Raw genomic sequence first — 21,364 nt, 5'->3', positions numbered from 1 at the left:
CAGCTTAGGAAATTTGAAGTGTAAAAGGTTTCGATGGTAAAGTTCTACAGAGCAGCAATAGAAAGTGTGCTCACTTCTCAATAACTGTATGCAATGGCAACTCTGCAGCCTACGAGAAAAAAACTCTTGGACAGAACTTTAAAAACAGTTGGCTGTGTACTCTCGCATTCAGCGTAGAGGTTTATGAATTCAAAAGGACTCCTCACACCCAGCAAACCCTCTATGCAGCCTTCTACCTGCGGGTAAAAGACTACGCAGTATTTAGACTAGAATACCTCGCTTCACCGGTTATACAATCAAGCACATGAACTTCCACTTGTCACTGTAAGGGCGGGAGCCATTCGGCTGCACTATTGTGTGCTTACTGTATTGAACTTGTGGCAGTGTGTTTTTGTTCTGTGTGCTATGATTATATGTTTTTGTGGTTGAGCGCAACAAAACAAATTCAGAAGGCACTGTGATTGATATGGCAATAAAATACTGAACATTTTGGATTGCTGCCTGATGAACCATAAAGGTATGAAGCAGTGGCGGCTGGTCAATAGAGGGCGATAGGGCGACGACCTCCCCTCGAACCACAACAAAAAATAATAACAAAAAACGATACAAATTGTCAATATTTGTGTTTTTGAAATATGGAATGCACCCAGTAATATGTGTAAAATATGATATCTGCTCAAAATATCTGCTTTTCCTGCACGTCCTCTCCGCCTGTCTGCATGTCTCAGCAGCTCTGGGGCTCTGGAGGAAGTGCCCACAGGAGGCGGGTCTATGAAGCAGTTTAGCCAATTGCTGAACAAAGATATAAATGTGTGACATACAATTTAGCCAATCAGCGTCCTCAGTCATTCAGCCATCGGTACAATCAGTTTTGCCCCAAATTGCGCATGCTCGTCAGAACTAGTCTCTACAGGCGAGCGCGAGCTCAAAGATCCATTTGAGAGGAGAACTTTGGCGGAGAAACTACAGTGAAAGAGCTGATCCCAGATCAACCTGACCTCACAATCAGACAGCAGACTAGAGGGAAAGGTAAGCGGTACATGCAAAGCTTCTCTAGTAGCTGTACACCAGACAGGTTTGGCTCGCTGGATGCAGTCATGTTAATAACTTATTTAGCTTTTTAAAACAATGGGGACAGATCCAGCATGGACAGTTACGGGAGTGAGGGACATGAAGCACATGTCTGAGAAATGGATATATAGTTATAAATAAATCATTTTATAAATATATATATATATTTATATATCCATGGATAACTACAGCAAAGTGAACATCTTTTCTTCTACATAGTTATCCTCAGTCTCATCTGCTTAACTTGGTCATGGAGGCATCAACATTTAATTGAGATGGTAAATTAACAGTGAAAACTCATCAAAGCTTAATTTAACACCATTATTCCTAATTACACTTCATGTTTACTTCTCCTGATCTTTACCTCCCTATAACAAGGTCCATAGGGGCATCTCAATAGTTAAACATGTTCTATTATATTATATTATATATGTATGTGTGGGTTTTACATTATACTGAATCTTATCATATATGTATTTATTATATTATATATATATATTATTATATTATCCTGAATTGCCTGTGAGGTGACAAAAATAAGATGTCCTGACGTGTTTGTCAAAGTGTTATTTACTGGATTTTTTTCGCGTTGGAATAAATGTTAAATATTTAACTGCAAAGTAGTAATGCGTGTTTGATACCTTATTTTTTGTCTAAAAATAATGAACCTACCATGAGAAGGAGAGTACAAAGTGAATGTGGCACACACAGAGTGAGTCGATCCGAGCAGCAAAGCGATGGAGCAAAGACAAGAAAAAACCTCAGGCAGGAAATTTGGGTAAAATTGAAAACATTTTATTTATATGCTTTATCTTTTCAGAACATCAAATCTCAACATAGTCTCCACAGGTTTTGACATGTTCAGTTAACATCCGGACAGACTTGGGTTTCTGACAAAAACAAGGTTAATTGTGAGAGGGGTCATTTCTTCTTCTGGTTTTGGGAAGAAACTCCTTGGCACCCTCAGAATTACTTGTACGTCTTCACCATGTTTGGCATGAGGGTTTCGTCCTTAGCCACTATCCGGTTCACTTGCTTTCCCACTATGCTGGACATCTCCCCGGCAGGGATGCCCGCTGGGCTGACCGACTTCGACATCATCATCGCCGGAGTCAGGGCAGTATTGTTGGGGATCAGCTGGGTGGCAACCACGGACGACTTGAGGAATAGAAAACAAAAGGTCAGACATTATTATTGTTCTCATGGCACAGTTGAAAAAATACATATTTTTTTCCTGGAGCAAGATTATCTCACCATTTTTTCCAAAGAAAAGAAGACAACAATTAATCAAGTGAAAATTAATTAATTAGCTGTAGCTGAGACTTCTGACAGGACAGGTCCATGTGCTGCATCTTATATACAGTATGTGGGAGGACTTAACCGGCACACCCCGTTTTCTATTGGCCTGAAAGTAGGTCACTGTGTCACACCTCCTTATGCCAATTGTTATGGAAATTTGATATTCTTATGAGTAACTTGTTTTTGTGCAAACTATCACAAGCTTGCATTCTATAAGTTGTGATCCATGCATTAGCTGACTGCCTGCACACATATCCTCTTCTTCTTGCTGATGAATAACAAGCACTTACTGTATATGCACATGTTCTATGCCTCACTGATAAAACGTATATATATGTGTGTCTGTTGTTACGCCCTTCTTTTACTGCCACGGCCTGGAGCAGGATGTTCCAGTTAACAGCACCCCATCCTTGATCAATATAGGCGGGTAAAATGATTTCCCACAACAATATGCAAATGTAATAGAAATTACAGAGTTTCACCATGTTCTAATAGATATACAATGTTTTGGGTAAAAAGCAAGCTGAGACAGGGGAAAAAGTCTCCCATGCGCCCATCCCAAAATCATACGAGAAAAGACAAAATAGATGCCTCTGATGAAGCTCTGGCTCAAGTTCAGTCAAGGCTATACTCTAGCATGCCTACGCCTGTGGTTTAGTTCTCATACATCTGGCAATCACTCCTCAGGCACGCAGACTCATTATTTCCTTGTTGTAGTTTGGGGCTGTTGATCATGATATCATATGTCTAGATCAGCTGGTCTCTTCTATCCAATTTCACAATGGCACAATTGTTAGCTGTTGGAAAAATACAGAATGTGTGCAAAATGCTTGTACTTTTCCCCGATGCTCAGAAACAGACTGCGCACTTGTTTTCATATCGCCTTCATTTTCATATGAACTTGCTAATCACAGAATGTTTTTGAAGACAGATTCACATTCGCTTCAATGAGGTGCGCACCTGGACAGGCACCCACACAGGTAACATGAATCAACCAAGAAGATGGTTGGAACTGGTCCAAACCTTCACTATACCATGTGTGAAAGTTGTTTGTCACAGTGTATAACAGACAGGGACTTAGAGACAGAGCTCTGAGCAGCTACGAGACGCAGAACTGTATGTGCTGTATCCTGTTCCTTCTTGCAAGAATAAATCTTCTGATTATTGATTTCACACATGGTGTCAAATATAATTTTTCTAACATTAGCCTATCATCTTGCTGCTGTCTCTCTTAAATAGGATTGTCTCTCTACCTTCAGTACGTGCTGTTACGCAACATTTAGAAACTATGACTATTGAAGGGCCAAACGTAGCACCCTCGAAAAATGTAACCTTCCTCAAATACAGCAGGCCATGTATCTAGGTGGAGACTACAAACACAATTTTAATAAGTGCTAGGACAAGTTGGCAGGGGTACATTTTTTCAAACAGAGATGATGATGTTCATATCACATATTAGAAATGAGTGAGGACATTTTACAAGCCTGCATTGTGCATATCTAGAATAGAACAAGTGGTGCTTATATTTGCCCTGATCTGACCTGAATCACAAGACTGCACATGTCGTCACATCCCACATTTGACTGTTGACGGATGTCTGCGTGTGGTGCATAAAACCACACCAACACACCCAGACCTCTTTATTCTCTGCAGTTTGCATTTTTGTAACTGCAGTTCTTTTTGTTCTGCATTTTTTGTTCTGTATTCTTGTAAATGAGGATCTTTATGTTACAAGTTCCTTCCTCCAGACTTGGGTGATGATTCTGTTTTGCTGCAGATAAAGGAATGTATCTATTTTATCTCGTCCATTTTCTTGTTTGAATATATGAAAGGCTTTTTAAATGACAATATCAAGATTTAATATTTGCTGATGTGCCCTGAAACTGATATTATGGCCAGAGCATGTATTTATATATTTATATGTATATATATATAGTTTATATCATACCACTGATATGAATGGCATACCACGCTGACTCAACGGTATAAACCACGAATATGAACTTTCAAGCGGCACTTGCCTTCACGAAACGGTGTGCCATTGGAAAAGTATTGGCATACCATCCCAGGGAGAGGTACATACTGTTGAACAACAGTGGTACACCACAGGTATCGGTACTTAACCCTGAACAACAGTAGCACACCCCAGGGATAGGTACATACTGTTGAACAACAGTAGCATACCATCGGCCACTTTTCGATCTCGGCATCACTCCCTTAGACACTGAATTAAAATAGCATTCAGAGTGAAACACTGAATTGAAATAGTATCAAGAACAGTGTAATAGAACTGCATCACAGTCTCGCTTGTTAACAAGTCTTATATACATTAATAGTTTATTTGAACTGCATGAACTCACACATGAATGAAAACAATAAAGAGCGAGTACACCTTGGCTGTACGATGTAGATGGATCGTGATTTACTGAACTTGTATAGAGAAGCGTATTCCCACCACTTCACAGAAAATACTGTATCATACTGATAAATTACAGTAGTCTGCTGTTATGGTTAATTGACGGCATTGGTTGTTAATTTACATGGGAGGGATGAACATTTAACTGTATGTTACAGTTATTATGAAATACTGTAAGATACCGTTGAAAATCCACCGTAAATTTCCAGCAATTCATTACAGTAGTAATAATAATAGTATCATAATTACTATAATTACTATATTCTTATCATTATTATTTTCCAAATTATTTACTTTTGCTATCACTATTATTGTTTGTCTAATTACTCTTTCTTTTTCTGTAAGAAAGAAAAAGAAGACATGTCATTGTTATGCACACAGAATAACAGAACAGAACAGGGTAAATGAGCCCCTTGATTCAATGAAGTACCAACAACCACAGCTGACATATAGACTGATGTTTTCTGTGGCATAGCACCCAACTGAAGTTCAGTGCAGGAGAACCGCACATTTTTCCTCTTATAAGCCGCAGCTGACACATTTTATGTCTAAAGTAGGTAAATGTCAGTTTGTCTGACTCAGTGGTTGATTATAAAGGTCTTATAATCTGCGATGAAGGTCATGATATCAGTGGTTCAGACGGCTGGTGGAAGGATGCATCCCACCTACCACCATGAAACCGGAGGCATAAGACCCGACACAAAACTTTTCAGAATCTTGGGGAAATCCTCTGATCCTGAGCTACAGAGAGCAGGATTACTGCAAGTCAGTGTTTTTGGACATTTGGGACATTAATGTACACAATAAACAGTTTACAGTTCACTACAATACTGGCTGGATGGAGTTAAACAACGTTCCTATCTGAATTCAGTCAGATGAGTTGAAAAGCTCGCTTGGGTAAATCCAGCTGTACAAGAGCTCTATCTAGTGGTTTAAGTACAACATTACTTCTATTTGTGTTTTCCCTAAAGAAATACCAGAAATCTTAACGTGTCAAAATATAAACGTGTTGGCAGAAAGTATTAACTGACCAAATGTGTAATGACCTTTTCGTAATGTTCTCACCAGATAAGCTTCTAAATTGAACTGTGGTAAGTGTTGTTAAGAAAGCATCTTGCAGATCTTCTCCGTATAGCTTTTAATACATCCCCACAAGGCCTCACTACTAACTTTTACAGCAAGGTTTGCTCCAGTCTCTACCTACACAAATGACTATTTCACACTCTGACACTGTAAAACGTCACTGATGATGCAGCTCTGGTGGGACTGATTCCCTGTACTGATGAGACAGCTTACAGGAACGAGGTCTCCTATCTGGTGCACCAGTGCAGCAATAACCATCTGGAACTGAACATCAACAACACTAAAGAACTTGTGATGGACTTCCGTAAAAAACAGGGAGCGCTACTACCAAGGGTCATCAACCACCAGGTGGAAGAGAGAGTGGATCATTTCAAATTCTCTAGACTACAATCTTCACCATCACTGAGAATAAGCTCACCAAGGACTACTCTGTATTTAGACAGCTTAGGAAATTTGATGTGTAAAAGGTTTCGATGGTAAAGTTCTACAGAGCGGCAATAGAAAGTGTGCTCACTTCTCAATAACTGTATGCAATGGCAACTCTGCAGCCTACGAGAAAAAAACTCTTTGAGAGAACTTTAAAAACAGTTGGCTGTGTACTCTCCCCTAGTTCTGAACTATACCATGTCTGCATTCAGCGTAGAGGTTTATGAATTCAAAAGGACTCCTCACACCCAGCAAACCCTCTATGCAGCCTTCTACCTGCGGGTAAAAGACTACGCAGTATTTAGACTAGAATACCTCGCTTCACCGGTTGTACAATCAAGCACATGAACTTCCACTTGTCACTGTAAGGGCGGGAGCCATTCGGCTGCACTATTGTGTGCTTACTGTATTGAACTTGCGGCACTGTGTTTTTGTTCTGTGTGCTATGTGATTATATGTTCTTGTGGTTTAGCGCAACAAAACAAATTCAGAAGGCACTGTGATTGATATGGCAATAAAATACTGAACGTTTTGGATTGCTGCCTGATGAACCATAAAGGTATGAAGCAGTGGCGGCTGGTCAATAGAGATCGCTAGGGTGTCGCCCCCCCCTCCCCTCAATATTTGTGTTTTTGAAATATGGAATGCACCCAGTAATATGTGTAAAATATGATATCTGCTCAAAATATCTGCTTTTCCTGCACGTCCTCTCCGCCTGTCTGCATGTCTCAGCAGCTCTGGGGCTCTGGAGGACGTGCCCACAGGAGGCGGGTCTATGAAGCAGTTTAGCCAATTGCTGATCAAAGATATAAATGTATGACATACAATTTAGCCAATCAGTCATTCAGCCATCGGCACAATCAGTTTTTCCCTAAATTGCGCATGCTCGTCAGAACTAGTCTCTACAGGCGAGCGCGAGCTCAAAAGACCCATTTGAGAGGAGAACTTTGGCGGAGAAACTACAGTGAAAGAGCTGATCCCAGATCAACCTGACCTCACAATCAGACAGCAGACTAGAGGGAAAGGTAAGCGGTACATGGAAAACTTCTCTAGTAGCTGTACACCAGACAGATTTGGCTCGCTGGATGCAGTCATGTTAATAACTTATTTAGCTTTTTAAAACAATTGGGACAGATCCAGCATGGACAGTTACGGGAGTGAGGGACATGAAGCACCTGTCTGAGAAATGGATATATAGTTATAAATAAATCATTTTATAAATATACATATATATATATATATATTTATATATCCATGGATATCTACAGCAAAGTGAACATCTTTTCTTCTACATAGTTGTCCTCAGTTTCATCTGCTTAACTTGGTCATGGAGGCATCAACATTTAATTGAGATGGTAAATTAACAGTGAAAACTCATCATAGCTTAATTTAACACCATTATTCCTAATTACACTTCATGTTTACTTCTCCTGATCTTTACCTAACAAGGTCCATAGGGGCATCTCAATAGATAAACATGTTCTATTATATTATATTATATATATATGTATGTGTGTGTTTTATATTATACTGAATCTTATCATATATATATATTATTATATGATATATATATTATTATATTATCCTGAATTACCTGTGAGGTGACAAAAATAAGATGTCCTGACGTGTTTGTCAAAGTGTTATTTACTGGATTTTTTTCGCGTTGGAATAAATGTTAAATATTTAACTGCAAAGTAGTAATGCGTGTTTGATACCTTATTTTTTGTCTAAAAATAATGAACCTACCATGAGAAGGAGAGTACAAAGTGAATGTGGCACACACAGAGTGAGTCGATCCGAGCAGCAAAGCGATGGAGCAAAGACAAGAAAAAACCTCAGGCAGGAAATTTGGGTAAAATTGAAAACATTTTATTTATATGCTTTATCTTTTCAGAACATCAAATCTCAACATAGTCTCCACAGGTTTTGACATGTTCAGTTAACATCCGGACAGACTTGGGTTTCTGACAAAAACAAGGTTAATTGTGAGAGGGGTCATTTCTTCTTCTGGTTTTGGGAAGAAACTCCTTGGCACCCTCAGAATTACTTGTACGTCTTCACCATGTTTGGCATGAGGGTTTCGTCCTTAGCCACTATCCGGTTCACTTGCTTTCCCACTATGCTGGACATCTCCCCGGCAGGGATGCCCGCTGGGCTGACCGACTTCGACATCATCATTGCCGGAGTCAGGGCAGTATTGTTGGGGATCAGCTGGGTGGCAACCACGGACGACTTGAGGAATAGAAAACAAAAGGTCAGACATTATTATTGTTCTCATGGCACAGTTGAAAAAATACATATTTTTTTCCTGGAGCAAGATTATCTCACCATTTTTTCCAAAGAAAAGAAGACAAAAATCAATCAAGTGAAAATTAATTAATTAGCTGTAGCTGAGACTTCTGACAGGACAGGTCCATGTGCTGCATCTTATATACAGTATGTGAGAGGACTTATCCGGCACACCCCATTTTCTATTGGCCTGAAAGTAGGTCACTGTGTCACACCTCCTTATGCCAATTATAATGGCAGTTTGATATTCTTGTGAGTAAAGTATAACTTGTTTTTGTGCAAACTATCACAAGCTTGCATTCTATAACTTGTGATCCATGCATTAGCTGACTGCCTGCACACATATCCTCTTCTTCTTGCTGTCGAATAACAAGCACTTACTGTATATGCACATGTTCTATGCCTCACTGATAAAACGTATATATATGTGTGTCTGCTGTTACGCCCTTCTTTTACTGCCACGGCCTGGAGCAGGATGTTCCAGTAAACAGCACCCCATCCTTGATCAATATAAGCGGGTAAAATGATTTCCCACAACAATATGCAAATGTCATACAAATTACAGAGTTTCACCATGTTCTAATAGATATACAATATTTTGGGTAAAAAGCAAGCTGAGACAGGGGAACAACTCTCCCATGCGCCCATCCCAAAATCATACGTGAAAAGACAAAATAGATGCCTCTAAAGAAGCTCTGCCTACGCCCGTGGTTTAGTTCTCATACATCTGTCAATCACTCCTCAGGCACGCACACTCATTATTTCCTTGTCATTGTTTGGGGCTGTTGGTCATGATCTCATATGTCTAGATCAGCTGGTCTCTTCTATCCAATAGCACAATGGCACAATTATTAGCTGTTGGAAAAATACAGAATGATGTGTGCAAAATGCTTGTACTTTTCCATGATGTTTAGAAACAGACTGCGCACTTGTTTTCATATCGCCTTCAATTTCATATGAACTTGCTAATCACAGAATGTTTTTGAAGACAGATTCACATTCGCTTCAATGAGGTGCGCACCTGGACAGGCACCCACACGGGTAACATGAATCAACCAAGAAGATGGTTGGAACTGGTCCAAACCTTCACTATACCATGTGTGAAAGTTTTTTGTCACAGTGTATAACAGACAGGGACTTAGAGACAGAGCTCTGAGCAGCTACGAGACGCAGAACTGTATGTGCTGTATCCTGTTCCTTCTTGCAAGAATAAATCTCCTGATTATTGATTTCACACTCGGTGTCAAATATAATTTTTCTAACATTAGCCTATCATCTTGCTGCTGTCTCTCTTAAATAGGATTGTCTCTCTACCTTCAGTACGTGCTGTTACGCAACATTTAGAAACTATGACTATTGAAGGGCCAAACGTAGCACCCTCGAAAAATGTAACCTTCCTCAAATACAGCAGGCCATGTATCTAGGTGGAGACTACAAACACAATTTTAATAAGTGCTAGGACAAGTTGGCAGGGGTACATTTTTTCAAACAGAGATGATGATGTTCATATCACATATTAGAAATGAGTGAGGACATTTTACAAGCCTGCATTGTGCATATCTAGAATAGAACAAGTGGTGCTTATATTTGCCCTGATCTGACCTGAATCACAAGACTGCACATGTCGTCACATCCCACATTTGACTGTTGACGGATGTCTGCGTGTGGTGCATAAAACCACACCAACACACCCAGACCTCTTTATTCTCTGCAGTTTGCATTTTTGTAACTGCAGTTCTTTTTGTTCTGCATTTTTTGTTCTGTATTCTTGTAAATGAGGATCTTTATGTTACAAGTTCCTTCCTCCAGACTTGGGTGATGATTCTGTTTTGCTGCAGATAAAGGAATGTATCTATTTTATCTCGTCCATTTTCTTGTTTGAATATATGAAAGGCATTTTAAATGACAATATCAAGATTTAATATTTGCTGATGTGCCCTGAAACTGATATTATGGCCAGAGCATGTATTTATATATTTATATGTATATATATATAGTTTATATCATACCACTGATATGAATGGCATACCACGCTGACTCAACGGTATAAACCACGAATATGAACTTTCAAGCGGCACTTGCCTTCACGAAACGGTGTGCCATTGGAAAAGTATTGGCATACCATCCCAGGGAGAGGTACATACTGTTGAACAACAGTGGTACACCACAGGTATCGGTACTTAACCCTGAACAACAGTAGCATACCATCGGCCACTTTTCGATCTCGGCGTCACTCCCTCAGACACTGAATTAAAATAGCATTCAGAGTGAAACACTGAATTGAAATAGTATCAAGAACAGTGTAATAGAACTGCATCACAGTCTCGCTTGTTAACAAGTCTTATATACATTCATAGTTAATTTGAACTGCATGAACTCACACATGAATGAAAACAATAAAGAGCGAGTACACCTTGGCTGTACGATGTAGATGGATCGTGATTCACTGAACTTGTATAGAGAAGCGTATTCCCACCACTTCACAGAAAATACTGTATCATACTGATAAATTACAGTAGTCTGCTGTTATGGTTAATTGACGGCATTGGTTGTTAATTTACATGGGAGGGATGAACATTTAACTGTATGTTACAGTTATTATGAAATACTGTAAGATACCGTTGAAAATCCACAGTCAATTTCCAGCAATTCATTACAGTAGTAATAATAATAGTATCATAATTACTATAATTACTATATTCTTATCATTATTATTTTCCAAATTATTTACTTTTGCTATCACTATTATTGTTTGTCTAATTACTCTTTCTTTTTCTGTAAGAAAGAAAAAGAAGACATGTCATTGTTATGCACACAGAATAACAGAACAGAACAGGCTAAATGAGCCCCTTGATTCAATGAAGTACCAACAACCACAGCTGACATATAGACTGATGTTTTCTGTGGCATAGCACCCAACTGAAGTTCAGTGCAGGAGAACCGCACATTTTTCCTCTTATAAGCCGCAGCTGACACATTTTATGTCTAAAGTAGGTAAATGTCAGTTTGTCTGACTCAGTGGTTGATTATAAAGGTCTTATAATCTGCGATGAAGGTCATGATATCAGTGGTTCAGACGGCTGGTGGAAGGATGCATCCCACCTACCACCATGAAACCGGAGGCATAAGACCCGACACAAAACTTTTCAGAATCTTGGGGAAATCCTCTGATCCTGAGCTACAAAGAGCAGGATTACTGCAAGTCAGTGTTTTTGGACATTTGGGACATTAATGCACACAATAAACAGTTTACAGTTCACTACAATACTGGCTGGATGGAGTTAAACAACGTTCCTATCTGTATTCAGTCAGATGAGTTGAAAAGCTCGCTTGGGTAAATCCAGCTGTACAAGAGCTCTATCTAGTGGTTTAAGTACAACATTACTTCTATTTGTGTTTTCCCTAAAGAAATACCAGAAATCTTAACGTGTCAAAATATAAACGTGTTGGCAGAAAGTATTAACTGACCAAATGTGTAATGACCTTTTCGTAATGTTCTCACCAGATAAGCTTCTAAATTGAACTGTGGTAAGTGTTGTTAAGAAAGCATCTTGCAGATCTTCTCCGTATAGCTTTTAATACATCCCCACAAGGCCTCACTACTAACTTTTACAGCAAGGTTTGCTCCAGTCTCTACCTACACAAATGACTATTTCACACTCTGACACTGTAAAACGTCACTGATGATGCAGCTCTGGTGGGACTGATTCCCTGTACTGATGAGACAGCTTACAGGAACAAGGTCTCCTATCTGGTGCACCAGTGCAGCAATAACCATCTGGAACTGAACATCAACAACACTAAAGAACTTGTGATGGACTTCCGTAAAAAACAGGGAGCGCTACTACCAAGGGTCATCAACCACCAGGTGGAAGAGAGAGTGGATCATTTCAAATTCTCTAGACTACAATCTTCACCATCACTGAGAATAAGCTCACCAAGGACTACTCTGTATTTAGACAGCTTAGGAAATTTGATGTGTAAAAGGTTTCGATGGTAAAGTTCTACAGAGCGGCAATAGAAAGTGTGCTCACTTCTCAATAACTGTATGCAATGGCAACTCTGCAGCCTACGAGAAAAAAACTCTTTGAGAGAACTTTAAAAACAGTTGGCTGTGTACTCTCCCCTAGTTCTGAACTATACCATGTCTGCATTCAGCGTAGAGGTTTATGAATTCAAAAGGACTCCTCACACCCAGCAAACCCTCTATGCAGCCTTCTACCTGCGGGTAAAAGACTACGCAGTATTTAGACTAGAATACCTCGCTTCACCGGTTGTACAATCAAGCACATGAACTTCCACTTGTCACTGTAAGGGCGGGAGCCATTCGGCTGCACTATTGTGTGCTTACTGTATTGAACTTGCGGCACTGTGTTTTTGTTCTGTGTGCTATGTGATTATATGTTCTTGTGGTTTAGCGCAACAAAACAAATTCAGAAGGCACTGTGATTGATATGGCAATAAAATACTGAACGTTTTGGATTGCTGCCTGATGAACCATAAAGGTATGAAGCAGTGGCGGCTGGTCAATAGAGATCGCTAGGGTGTCGCCCCCCCCTCCCCTCAATATTTGTGTTTTTGAAATATGGAATGCACCCAGTAATATGTGTAAAATATGATATCTGCTCAAAATATCTGCTTTTCCTGCACGTCCTCTCCGCCTGTCTGCATGTCTCAGCAGCTCTGGGGCTCTGGAGGACGTGCCCACAGGAGGCGGGTCTATGAAGCAGTTTAGCCAATTGCTGATCAAAGATATAAATGTATGACATACAATTTAGCCAATCAGTCATTCAGCCATCGGCACAATCAGTTTTTCCCTAAATTGCGCATGCTCGTCAGAACTAGTCTCTACAGGCGAGCGCGAGCTCAAAAGACCCATTTGAGAGGAGAACTTTGGCGGAGAAACTACAGTGAAAGAGCTGATCCCAGATCAACCTGACCTCACAATCAGACAGCAGACTAGAGGGAAAGGTAAGCGGTACATGGAAAACTTCTCTAGTAGCTGTACACCAGACAGGTTTGGCTCGCTGGATGCAGTCATGTTAATAACTTATTTAGCTTTTTAAAACAATGGGGACAGATCCAGCATGGACAGTTACGGGAGTGAGGGACATGAAGCACCTGTCTGAGAAATGGATATATAGTTATAAATAAATCATTTTATAAATATACATATATATATATATATATTTATATATCCATGGATATCTACAGCAAAGTGAACATCTTTTCTTCTACATAGTTGTCCTCAGTCTCATCTGCTTAACTTGGTCATGGAGGCATCAACATTTAATTGAGATGGTAAATTAACAGTGAAAACTCATCATAGCTTAATTTAACACCATTATTCCTAGTTACACTTCATGTTTACTTCTCCTGATCTTTACCTCCCTATAACAAGGTCCATAGGGGCATCTCAATAGATAAACATGTTCTATTATATTATATTATATATATATGTATGTGTGTGTTTTATATTATACTGAATCTTATCATATATATATATTATTATATGATATATATATTATTATATTATCCTGAATTACCTGTGAGGTGACAAAAATAAGATGTCCTGACGTGTTTGTCAAAGTGTTATTTACTGGATTTTTTTCGCGTTGGAATAAATGTTAAATATTTAACTGCAAAGTAGTAATGCGTGTTTGATACCTTATTTTTTGTCTAAAAATAATGAACCTACCATGAGAAGGAGAGTACAAAGTGAATGTGGCACACACAGAGTGAGTCGATCCGAGCAGCAAAGCGATGGAGCAAAGACAAGAAAAAACCTCAGGCAGGAAATTTGGGTAAAATTGAAAACATTTTATTTATATGCTTTATCTTTTCAGAACATCAAATCTCAACATAGTCTCCACAGGTTTTGACATGTTCAGTTAACATCCGGACAGACTTGGGTTTCTGACAAAAACAAGGTTAATTGTGAGAGGGGGCATTTCTTCTTCTGGTTTTGGGAAGAAACTCCTTGGCACCCTCAGAATTACTTGTACGTCTTCACCATGTTTGGCATGAGGGTTTCGTCCTTAGCCACTATCCGGTTCACTTGCTTTCCCACTATGCTGGACATCTCCCCGGCAGGGATGCCCGCTGGGCTGACCGACTTCGACATCATCATTGCCGGAGTCAGGGCAGTATTGTTGGGGATCAGCTGGGTGGCAACCACGGACGACTTGAGGAATAGAAAACAAAAGGTCAGACATTATTATTGTTCTCATGGCACAGTTGAAAAAATACATATTTTTTTCCTGGAGCAAGATTATCTCACCATTTTTTCCAAAGAAAAGAAGACAAAAATCAATCAAGTGAAAATTAATTAATTAGCTTTAGCTGAGACTTCTGACAGGACAGGTCCATGTGCTGCATCTTATATACAGTATGTGAGAGGACTTATCCGGCACACCCCATTTTCTATTGGCCTGAAAGTAGGTCACTGTGTCACACCTCCTTATGCCAATTATAATGGAAATTTGATATTCTTATGAGTAAAGTATAACTTGTTTTTGTGCAAACTATCACAAGCTTGCATTCTATAACTTGTGATCCATGCATTAGCTGACTGCCTGCACACATATCCTCTTCTTCTTGCTGTCGAATAACAAGCACTTACTGTATATGCACATGTTCTATGCCTCACTGATAAAACGTATATATATGTGTGTCTGCTGTTACGCCCTTCTTTTACTGCCACGGCCTGGAGCAGGATGTTCCAGTAAACAGCACCCCATCCTTGATCAATATAAGCGGGTAAAATGATTTCCCACAACAATATGCAAATGTCATACAAATTACAGAGTTTCACCATGTTCTAATAGATATACAATATTTTGGGTAAAAAGCAAGCTGAGACAGGGGAACAACTCTCCCATGCGCCCATCCCAAAATCATACGTGAAAAGACAAAATAGATGCCTCTAAAGAAGCTCTGCCTACGCCCGTGGTTTAGTTCTCATACATCTGTCAATCACTCCTCAGGCACGCACACTCATTATTTCCTTGTCATTGTTTGGGGCTGTTGGTCATGATCTCATATGTCTAGATCAGCTGGTCTCTTCTATCCAATAGCACAATGGCACAATTATTAGCTGTTGGAAAAATACAGAATGATGTGTGCAAAATGCTTGTACTTTTCCATGATGTTTAGAAACAGACTGCGCACTTGTTTTCATATCGCCTTCAATTTCATATGAACTTGCTAATCACAGAATGTTTTTGAAGACAGATTCACATTCGCTTCAATGAGGTGCGCACCTGGACAGGCACCCACACGGGTAACATGAATCAACCAAGAAGATGGTTGGAACTGGTCCAAACCTTCACTATACCATGTGTGAAAGTTTTTTGTCACAGTGTATAACAGACAGGGACTTAGAGACAGAGCTCTGAGCAGCTACGAGACGCAGAACTGTATGTGCTGTATCCTGTTCCTTCTTGCAAGAAGAAATCTCCTGATTATTGATTTCACACTCGGTGTCAAATATAATTTTTCTAACATTAGCCTATCATCTTGCTGCTGTCTCTCTTAAATAGGATTGTCTCTCTACCTTCAGTACGTGCTGTTACGCAACATTTAGAAACTATGACTATTGAAGGGCCAAACGTAGCACCCTCGAAAAATGTAACCTTCCTCAAATACAGCGGGCCATGTATCTAGGTAGAGACTACAAACACAATTTTAATAAGTGCTAGGACAAGTTGGCAGGGGTACATTTTTTCAAACAGAGATGATGATGTTCATATCACATATTAGAAATGTTGCCATTGACTGAGGACATTTTACAAGCCTGCATCGTGCATATCTCAAATAGAACAGGCTGTGCTTATATTTGCCCTGATCTGACCTGAATCATACACAAGACTGCACATGTCGTCACATCCCACATTTCACTGTTGACAGTTGTCTGCGTGTGGTGCATAAAACCACACCACCACACCCAGTGTTCCTTCCTGCAGAGTTGGGTAATAATCCTCTGAGTCCGTCACTACAAGCGACCTCTTTCATATTACCAATCGTGACCCACTGTTAGAAAATGTTGATTAGTGCAGCTATAAGTTTAATTAATATTGAGTTTTATAAAGTTAGTTCGGGAACAAGGACCACGCCCTGAACACAAGCTAATTTCTTCTGCACGAAGTATTTAAGCACAACAAAGCTGTTCACTTCCTCTTCGAGTCTGCTTTCACCTCCCTCCCCCCCAACCCTGTTTTTATCTATTTTCTCTCTCTCTCACTCACTCACTCACTCACTCACTCACAGGTTTTCAGACGGCCCCCACTCTACAGTCTCCATTCCCCCAGTTCTCGCCAGCCATCGGACGCCAACTATCCCCCATCGCTTGCCCAACCTTCGTACTATGACCTTCTCTACCCTCCTTGTTTCTTCTCCCCTACACTCTTACATCCCTTCATCCCTCTACCCCTATCCCTACCCCTTCATCCCTCTCCCTCGACCCCTTCCGCTTCCTAATTCTAACAATCATTCCATCACGCAATAAACCTCTCGAAACTCATATTGTTATTGCCGTGGTCCTTGTTAGTGAACATATTATTAATGGAAAAAACACCCAAGCCTAAATATTAAAACACACTTGCTTTAAACAAATCTATAAACATCCTACTCCTGAATAATATATTTTGAAGATTAATTTGGGGAAAGAAATAAAAAGGTGTTAAGTTGAAACAAAACACTTCATTCAATTATTTAAGCATGTGTTAATTGTTGGACATGTGTGTGTATTTGACATACAGACATATGGGGGAGTAATTATAACTATAACCGGAGGCCTAAGACCGACACAAAACTTTTCATAATCTTGGGGAAATCCTCTGATCCTGAGCTACAGAGAGCAGGATTACTGCAAGTCCAGCAGCAGCGGTAAAAGATATTTGGCTCAGTGTTTTTGGACATTTTGGACATTAAAGTACACAATAAACAGTTTACAGTTCACTACAATACTGGCTGGATGGAGTTAAACAACGTTCCTATCTGTATTCAGTCAGAGATGAGTTGAAAAGCTCGCTTGGATGAATCCAGCTGTACAACAACTCTATCTAGTGGTTCAAGTACAACATTACTTCTACTTGTGTTTTCCCTAAAAAAACACCAGAAATCTTAACGTGTCAAAATATTAACGTGTTGGCAGAAAGTATTAACTGGCCAAATGTGTAATGACCTTTTCGTAATGTTCTCAACAGATAAGCTTTTAAATTGAACTGTGGTAAGTGTTGTTAAGAAAGCACCTTGCAGATCTTCTTGTTAAACTAAGATTTGGTTTAATAAATAGTTGCATGTTAATGATTAAAATAATGCATTCAACAGGGTCGATAAAGAACTCTGACTCTCTTTACATTTGCGGTAATGATTGCGGCAATTCTAATTGAAGCTGCAAGCAGCGATAAACAAAAGCGATGAATAAAAAACTATGCAAATTGTAAATATCTGTGTTTTTGAAATATGAAATGGACCCAGTAATATGTGTAAAATATGATATCTGCTCAAAATATCTGCTTTTCCTGCACGTCCTCTCCGCCTGTCTGCATGTCTCAGCAGCTCTGGGGCTCTGGAGGAAGTGCCCACAGGAGGCGGGTCTATGAAGCAGTTTAGCCAATTGCTGATCAAAAATGTAAATGTGTAACAATTTAGCCAATCAGCGTCCTCATATAATTTAAACATCGGTACAATCAGTTTTGCCCCAAATTGCGCATGCTCGTCAGAACTAGTCTCTACAGGAGCGCAAGCTCAAAAGACCCATTTGAGAGGAGAACTTTGGCAGAGAAACTACAGTGAAAGAGCTGATCCCAGATCAACCTGACCTCACAATCAGACAGCAGACTAGAGGGAAAGGTAAGCGGTACATGCAAAGCTTCTCTAGTAGCTGTACACCAGACAGGTTTGGCTCGCTGGATGCAGTCATGTTAATAACTTATTTAGCTTTTTAAAACAATGGGGACAGATCCAGCATGCACAGTTACGGGAGTGAGGGATATGAAGCACCTGTCTGAGAAATGGATATATAGTTATAAATAAATAATTTTATAAAAATATATGTTTATATCCATGGATAACTCTGTCAAGCTAGCCATATTAGGCAAAGTGAACATCTTTTCTTCTACATAGTTGTCCTCAGTCTCATCTGCTTAACTTGGTCATAGAGGCATCAACATTTAATTGAGATGGTAAATTAACAGTGAAAACTCATCATAGCTTAATTTAACACCATTATTCCAAATTACACTTCATGTTTACTTCTCCTGATCTTTACCTAACAAAGTCCATAGGGGGCATCTCAATAAATAAACATGTTCTATTATATTACATTTTATTTATATATATATATATATATATATATATATATATATATATATATATGTGTGTTTTATATTATACTGAATCGTATTATATCATATATGTTTATTATATTATTACATGATATATGTATTATTATATTATATATATATATTATTATATTATACTGAATTGCCTGTGAGGGTGACAAAAATAAGATGTCCTGACGTGTTTGTCAAAGTATTATTTACTGCTTTTTTTCGTGTTGGAATAAATGTTAAATATTTAACTGCAAAGTAGTAATGTGTGTTTGATACCTTATTTTTTGTCTAAAAATAATAAACCTACCATGAGAAGGAGAGTACAAAGTGAATGTGGCACACACAGAGTGAGTCGATCCGAGCAGCAAAGCGATGGAGCAAAGACAAGAAAAAACCTCAGGCAGGAAATTTGGGTAAAATTTTATTTATATGCTTGATCTTTTCAGACCATCAAATCTCAACATAGTCTCCACAGGTTTTGACATGTTCAGTTAACATCAGTACAGACTTGGATTTGTGACAAAAACAAGGTTAATTGTGAGAGGGGTCATTTCTTCTTCTGGTTTTGGGAAGAAACTCCTTGGCACCCTCAGAATTACTTGTAGCCTTTCACCATGTCTGGCATGAGGGTTGTGCCCATCGGCACTGCCCGGTTCACTTGCTTGCTGATTAGTTGGGGAATCTCCTCGGCGGGGATGCCCATTGGGGAGACCACCTCTGCCTTCATCATCACGGCAGTCAGGGCAGTATTGATGGGGATCAGCTGGAGGGCCACCACGGATGCCTTGAGGAATAGAAAATAAAAGGTCAGACATTATTATTGTTCTCATGGCACAGTTGAAAAAATGAATCTAAAATGTTTTCTTAAAGGTCCTCTGTCTTTCTAAACAGTAAAAATGTAATTTTACTGTGGCTCACATTTAAAAACATTTTTTTTTCTAAAGCAAGAATATCTCACCATTTTTTCCAAAGAAAAGAAGACAAAAATCAATCAAGTGAAAATTAATTAATTAGCTGTAGCTGAGACTTCTGACAGGACAGGTCCATGTGCTGCATCTTATATACAGTATGTGGGAGGACTTAACCGGCACACCCCGTTTTCTATTGGCCTGAAAGTAGGTCACTGTGTCACACCTCCTTATGCCAATTGTTATGGAAATTTGATATTCTTATGAGTAACTTGTTTTTGTGCAAACTATCACAAGCTTGCATTCTATAACTTGTGATCCATGCATTAGCTGACAGCCTGCACACATATCCATCCTCTTCTTCTTGCTGACGAATAACAAGCCCTTACTGTATATGCACATGTTCTATGCCTCATTGATAAAACGTATTTATATGTGTGTCTGTTGTTACGCCCTTCTTTTACTGCCACGGCCTGGAGCAGGATGTTCCAGTAAACAGCACCCCATCCTTGATCAATATAAGCTAAAATGATTTTCCACAACAATATGCAAATGTCATACAAATTACAGAGTTTCACCATGTTCTAATAGATGTACAATATTTTGGGTAAAAAGCAAGCTGAGACAGGGGAAAAAGTCTCCCATGCGCCCATCCCAAAATCATACGAGAAAAGACAAAATAGATGCCTCTAATGAAGCTCTGGCTCAAGTTCAGTCAAGGCTATACTCTAGCATGCCTACGCCCGTGGTTTAGTTCTCATACATCTGGCAATCACTCCTCAGGCACGCAGACTCATTATTTCCTTGTTGTAGTCTGAGGCTGTTGATCATGATATCATATGTCTAGATCAGCTGGTCTCTTCTATCCAATAGCACAATGGCACAATTGTTAGCTGTTGGAAAAATACAGAATGTGTGCAAAATGCTTGTACTTTTCCCCGATGCTCAGAAACAGACTGCGCACTTGTTTTCATATCGTCTTCATTTTCATATGAACTTGCTAATCACAGAATGTTTTTGAAGACAGATTCACATTCGCTTCAATGAGGTGCGCACCTGGACAGGCACCCACACAGGTAACATGAATCAACCAAGAAGATGGTTGGAACTGGTCCAAACCTTCACTATACCATGTGTGAAAGTTGTTTCACAGTGTATAACAGACAGGGACTTAGAGACAGAGCTCTGAGCAGCTACGAGACGCAGAACTGTGCTGTATCCTGTTCCTTCTTGCAAGAATAAATCTCCTGATTATTGATTTCACACTTGGTGTCAAATATAATTTTTCTAACATTAGCCTATCATCTTGCTGCTGTCTCTCTTAAATAGGATTGTCTCTCTACCTTCAGTACGTGCTGTTACGCAACATTTAGAAGCTATGACTATTGAAGGGCCAAACGTAGCACCCTCGAAAAATGTAACCTTCCTCAAATACAGCGGGCCATGTATCTAGGTAGAGACTACAAACACAATTTTAATAAGTGCTAGGACAAGTTGGCAGGGGTACATTTTTTCAAACAGAGATGATTATGATG

At 39.4% G+C, this 21,364-nt stretch overlaps 4 long non-coding RNA genes across 4 annotated transcripts; all 4 read right to left on the bottom strand.

Moving 5' to 3' along the window:
- Window positions 1-1,850: 1,850 nt before the first annotated feature.
- Window positions 1,851-4,053, bottom strand: LOC306712698. Its single transcript, XR_013767563.1, has 2 exons — window positions 2,326-4,053; window positions 1,851-2,229 (listed from the first exon to the last, which is right to left on the bottom strand). It is a non-coding gene; the product is annotated as an uncharacterized lncRNA (long non-coding RNA).
- A 4,089-nt stretch (window positions 4,054-8,142) lies between these two features.
- On the bottom strand, window positions 8,143-10,415 carry LOC306713313. Its single transcript, XR_013767586.1, has 2 exons — window positions 8,624-10,415; window positions 8,143-8,527 (listed from the first exon to the last, which is right to left on the bottom strand). It is a non-coding gene; the product is annotated as an uncharacterized lncRNA (long non-coding RNA).
- A 3,968-nt stretch (window positions 10,416-14,383) lies between these two features.
- LOC306712650 lies at window positions 14,384-14,961 on the bottom strand. Its single transcript, XR_013767562.1, has 2 exons — window positions 14,865-14,961; window positions 14,384-14,768 (listed from the first exon to the last, which is right to left on the bottom strand). It is a non-coding gene; the product is annotated as an uncharacterized lncRNA (long non-coding RNA).
- Window positions 14,962-19,329: 4,368 nt separating this feature from the next.
- On the bottom strand, window positions 19,330-20,047 carry LOC306713455. Its single transcript, XR_013767589.1, has 2 exons — window positions 19,880-20,047; window positions 19,330-19,705 (listed from the first exon to the last, which is right to left on the bottom strand). It is a non-coding gene; the product is annotated as an uncharacterized lncRNA (long non-coding RNA).
- Window positions 20,048-21,364: the final 1,317 nt, after the last annotated feature.

The sequence above is a fragment of the Pholis gunnellus genome, assembly GCF_910591455.1.
Source record: "Pholis gunnellus genome assembly, chromosome: 21".
In the NCBI taxonomy this organism is placed as follows: Eukaryota; Metazoa; Chordata; class Actinopteri; order Perciformes; family Pholidae; genus Pholis; species Pholis gunnellus.
The sequence above is the reverse complement of the archived record's forward strand: the minus strand, read 5'-3'. Positions and strand labels throughout refer to the sequence as shown.